This window comes from Euprymna scolopes, chromosome 44 (assembly GCF_053919585.1).
Source record: "Euprymna scolopes isolate OS-2025 chromosome 44, ASM5391958v1, whole genome shotgun sequence".
In the NCBI taxonomy this organism is placed as follows: domain Eukaryota; kingdom Metazoa; phylum Mollusca; class Cephalopoda; order Sepiida; family Sepiolidae; genus Euprymna; species Euprymna scolopes.
In genome coordinates this window covers 20,701,070-20,707,037 of record NC_136525.1, presented here as the reverse complement: position 1 = coordinate 20,707,037, position 5,968 = coordinate 20,701,070, and the positions used below count along the sequence as shown (strand labels likewise).

The 5,968-nt window shown below is 37.6% G+C and overlaps 1 pseudogene; it reads right to left on the bottom strand.

Moving 5' to 3' along the window:
- Positions 1 to 376: 376 nt before the first annotated feature.
- On the bottom strand, positions 377 to 493 carry LOC145268992 (5S ribosomal RNA; annotated as a pseudogene).
- Between the last annotated feature and the right edge of the window lie 5,475 nt (positions 494 to 5,968).

Sequence of the window (5,968 nt, the reverse complement as noted above, 5' to 3'; positions counted from 1 at the left end):
GAAAATTAATATTTGATTCTGACTAACCAGTAATTTATCTGATTACGTATGAGAGAATATTAAACATTTTTATGAAAATTAATATTTGATTCTGACTAACCAGTCAGTTCTCTAATTACATATGAAAGAATATTAAAAGATTTTAAATTATAAGAATTAAAATTTATTCTGACTAGCTGCGGCTCCTTCAGTCTTGACAGACTATGGATACCCACCGTAGACGTGTCTGTGCGAGAATTTTTTTTTTTTTTTTTTTTGTGCCAAGAAGTGCGCAATCTCCAACCATATCTCTCCTGAGTCGATATTATTAAATACCAATGGCAAGTGGAGTGTATGTTCAGAACTATTGGAAACAAATGCCGAGATAAGTGGAGAGCACATACAGCACCTAGAATTACCAAATGGTCACCCATTTGGTACTAACCAGGCTCAACGTTGCTTAACTTCGGTGATCTAACGAGAACCAGTGTGTCAACGCGATTATGCCGTTTATATATTTATCTGAATAGCTAATCATTTACTAAATTACGTATAAGAGTATATTAAAAATTATAACCGTTATTATAATTAATATTTGATTCTGACTAGCCTCTCATATATCTAATTACGTATTAAAAAATATGAAAAATTGTAAGCTTTATGAAAATTAATATTCGATTCTGACTAAGCAAAGGATTGCCTAATTTTTCAGTCGGTCTTCTTTACGTAAAATTAAATATTAAAAATCGAAAGCGTAAATTGTGTTTTGATTCAGATTTTCCAATGTTTTGAAATTTTTCAACAATAGTTTCACCTCAATGATTGCAATTTATAATAATTACGGTGACTATTTCTTCATTTTACAATTTTGTATTCAATATTTTGACTTTATCGTGTCTTGCAGTCTTCATGTCAGCATTTTTCAGCTTCTTACGGATTCATGCTAGAAGATTCCGAGGTGAATTTGGATCAGACTCTGGATAAGATCCAACCTTCCAGAGGTTGAAATCCCATTAAAGGAGACCAAACCAGACCTATTCTTTCTAAGCGAAACTGGCATTGGACCGACTATTTCCCTAGATGAGTTCTTTATTAAAGGATATTCTAATTTAACATCAAAATCTGTCTGTATTGGCATGGAATAAATATAGATGGTTTTCTATGTGGTTAGAACATCTCCAGAGAAGATCCTAAATTTCCTATATGTGCTTTTGGATTGCATTTGCTCACACCACTGTGTTTATATTTTCTCCCTATCGTTCCCATAATAGCGGAATTACTATCTTTAAGAGTATATCTGAGAAAATTTACCACATCCTGTCTGCGCATCCTTCGACTAACATTCACATTTGTGGGGACTTCAATGTTCATAATGTGGAATGGTTAGCCCACTAAAACAAGACAGATGATGGGATGTTCTGTCACGATTTCTCCATTGATTATGACCTAACTCAGATTGTTCACGATCCTACTACCCGTGTGCCCGACATTGATGGTCAGTATGCAAGTCTCCCTGGCCTTTTCCTTACAACTTGCTCTGAGCTATTTTATTTTTCCGTTCTGTCTCCACTGCGATTTTCCGACCACTCGGTCGTCTCAGATAAGATAGAAACAAAATGTAATAAGTCCTCAAACGCATCTCCTCATCGTATAGTATATCGATAATCTATGGCTGACTGGGATAGCTTTTGTACATTTATATCAGATCTACCTCTGCATTCCATGTTTAAAAAGAACGTGTTATCCATAGTATCAGACCTGACGGAATGGTTAATTGAAGGGATAGACCGCTTCCTACCCTCCAAAAAATTCCAGCAAAAACCTAACAGCCAGCCGTGGTTCTCTCCAGAATGTGCTGCTGCCATTGCACACAGAAATCACTATTTCCATTGCTTCCAACGTAATAGATGCACTGAGACTAAAGCCGCCTTCAGAACTGCCAGCAATTTTGGCAAATAACAAACAGGGTCATGAATAGAAGTGTGTGCCCTATCCCAACCATCATCAATGGACCTGAGGTAATCTCATCAGTATTGGACAAAGCAAAACTCTTTGCCAAAAACTTTGCAGTTAATTCTATCCTATGCTATAATCCCTCCCCCCCCCCCGTATTTCCTTCTGTGTCTGAAAATACGCTATGTGACATACAAATATATGTGCGTGCTGTTGCCAAGCTAATCAAAAACCTCGATTTCAGTAAAGCAACTGGCCCTGGCGGCATTCCTATTATAGTGCTCAAAAAGCTTCAACAAGAAGTAATCCCATATTTACAAAGCTGTTTCAGCGTTGTCTTAAAGAGAATTGCTTCCTAACACCCTAGAAAATCTCATCAGTACGTCCATATTAAAAATTCTGGTGATCGCCCATCTCCCTCTCAATACAGACTAATCAGTCATGATAAGTTGCTGGAATCTGTGTTAAATAACCTCCTCGATGATATGCAAGATGGTTTCCGTTCTGCTAGATCTACAGCAGATATGCTAACAGTTATATCTCATAGGATTAGCGAATGTCTCGACCAAGTCTTCCTTTCTAAGGCAATTGCCTTTGACATATCAAAGGCCTTTGATAGGGTATGGCATAAAGGTCTACTCCACAAAATCTCCAGCTACGTTTTAGCTGGAAATGTCTTTTCAATTATTAAATTATTTCTCTCTGAAAAGTTCATAAGAGTAGTGGTTGATGGGCAGAAATTAGAAGCTTACAGTATTAATGCTTGAATCCCTTAGGAGTCCATTCTGGGCCCAACTCTCTTCCTGATCTACATCAATGATCTCCCAAACACATCCTAAGATCATTTATAGACATTTATGCTGACAACACTACCATCTATGGCAACACTTCAAAAGCCATAAACGACTAAGTTCTCTCTTATTCTGTCTCCTCTGATCTTGATCACGTGTTGAAATGTGGAAAAGGGTGGCTGGTTAATTTAAATGCACCTAAAACCAAGCTTCTATCTTTACATCATCAACGCTCTAATCCCCGTCTGGCATCAATTGAAATAAATGGTTCTCGTCTTCTGGGGGCTCCATGTTTTGCCAAGCTTCTGGGCTTGAGTTTTACTCCTGATCTGAGATGGAACACGTACATCAAATTGTTGCCAAGGTTGCTGGAAAAATGGAAGGATTGTTCTGCCACTCCAGTAGACATCTCACTGCTGATGCAATTCTCTACCTGTATAAGAGCCAAGTACGTCCAAGGATGGAGTACTGTTACCACATCTGGGCAGAAGCTGCTAGAAGCATCTTATCCTGCCTTGACAGAGTTAGAAATAGACTTTTTCTCTTCCCTACAATTTTTCCTACAGAAGAGACGTCGCTAGCCTGTCTCTGCTTTATTGTTATTCTCATAGCTAATGAAGAATATGTAATATGGCCGACGCTCAGTAAATGTTCAGTAGACCGACAGGTGATCAAAAAGTCAGATCGAGCATACCGGAAAACGAAATGAGACCAAATTGACAACTCGGAAATTCTAAAAGAAACAATTTAAACAAATTTTATTTTATACTTATGTAAAATAAATGCAACAACAACAACAACAACAACAACAACAACAAAGAAAACGTGAAAAACAATTTCGGTTTCGGTTGCTAATATTAACATTAAAAGTGGTCTAAATTATTTTTCAATTTTAAATTAAAAATAATTTTACTCCTCTGAACTCTAATCTATGGCCCCCTTTGACTTGACTTTCACGAAAAACACTCGGCTAGCTGAAACTACTATTAATAATTTCCCCCACTCTTTAAATGTGCCTAAACCTAAACGTAGATTCCACGAACAAAGCTTCTTTCTTAGAACTGCACGCCTGTGTAACTCTGTTCTGTTTTCCTGTATTCCAACTGACTATAATATGGTCGTCTTCAAGTTCAGTGTGAACAAATTCTTGATGATCCACCCCTTTCATTTTACCAAATTTCCACTACTAAAATTACTACATTTTCCTATTGACTAGTGTACACTCATTAACTCTTATCCTCGAGTGGCCTCCGGGTTTTGATAAGTGGTGACTCCTTTTTTAAAAAAAAAAAGTACCGACAATGCTATTTATAATGCGATTGCGAAATACAGACAGAGCTCCACACAGAGAAACGCGGACGAACTTTTAAATGGCGAATTTTTTCAAAGGTTTCTAAAAATATACTTTTGTTAGGATTATGACGTAATTGTTTGTTGGAAGTCCTCAGAGATTTCTTGACGAATTTTTCTATTTTCTATTCTCAATGTGAATTTGAGGACAATAGAGTTTTAAATAGGTGGCTGGTCGTGTGGGTGTTAGAAAAAATGGTTTTATTCATACTGTTACACCCAAATTCTGAATTGAATATAATATGCCTTTGATACCAGGGAATAATACATGGTTGGTTGGTTGGTTGTTTTTGTTTTACGACATATCAACCGTTTCTAGGTTATCTAATGCCAAATCCAGTGATTTTGAATTAATATTTTTTTAATAAAATATTTTTTTCAAGTCGGTTTCTATTAAACCCATAGTTGAGACCCTAACAGGTACTACCACTCCGGGTCAGAGTGGACCTGGGAGCAATAGCAATTAAAGGTTGGCTCCACACTCCCCAAAGCCCGCAAGCTGGGTCCTCACCATCGGATATAGTTTAAGGTCATATCCAGGATCATATAATACATGGAGAATTAAATATATATATATATATATATATATATATATATATATATATATATATATATATATATATATATATACAAGCTAGCCGATTGGCGTTGCCCCGTCGTACAATACGCTTAAATATGATATTTTAATTCATACAGATTACGTATATATTATTATAGAATCAAACAAGACGCATTGCCACTTTGGTGTAGGGGGCTACTATCAGGGACAGCAACTACTGGGGCACTATGTTGGGATTTGGTCAGCAAGATGTCGGTTCACGTTGCACTTGAACTTCTGCATGTCAGTACAGTTAGGGAATCAGGGACCTGGAATGGAATTCCAGAGTCTAACGGTTCTGGGGAAGAAACTACTGGAGTAGAAAGATCTTTTACATCTAGGGATCTCTACTGTGTGGGGGTGGAATTTAGCTGCCTGTCGGGTTTGTTGAGGGTGTCTACATCGTGGGGGCACAAGTGTCTGTAGTTCGTCAGAGCATTCACTATTAAAATACTTGTAGAACAGGCAGAGGGATGCAATGTTTCGTCGTTGGGACAGAGGCTGAAGCTTAGATGCCAGTTCGGGGCCTATCAGATTGGCGACTCTTTTTTTAACCTTGTCTAGGAGCGAGAGACTAGTAGCAGATGCACCAGCCCAAATGTGACAACAATACTCTATACATGGGCGACTGGTGGCCTTATAGAGGTACAGGATACTTTCAGGTGTCAGTAGTTTTCTAGCACGGTAGAGAGAGCCTACCTTTTTCTCAGCGGCCCCAGCAATGTTTTCAATATAATTGTTCCAACTCATGTTTCCTGTGAACGTTAGGCCAAGCAGTTTGAAAGATGTACTCTCAGACAGGGAGTCACTGGCCATTGCTATTGGTGGCAGAGGAGGTTTCTTGTAATTATTGAATTAAACCAGTTTAGTCTTGGCAGCATTGAATGTGACCATCCATTTATGTCCCCATTCCACTACAGATTGGAGGTCATCCTCTAGTGTTTTTGCCATTTCTTTAGATATGTGTTCATTTGTTTTCCTGTCATGCCTGTTATAGAGTGTAGTGTCATCAGCATATATACCCATCTCAGAGGCAGTTTTGTCGGGGAGGTCATTAATAAATATTAAGAACAATAGAGGTCCAAGGATAGACCCCTATATTTATATCATACTGTTTAGATGTACGACCGTCGAGGACAACCTGTATTTTTCTCTTATCTAAGTAGGATTTAATTATGTTAAGTATTCTACCAGTGATACCGTATGATTTAAGTTTATTAAAGGAAACGAATTACTGTTCCCTTTTCTCGCAGTTGTTCTAAAATACTAAATTCTGGTTATTCCAAACACAGTTTTG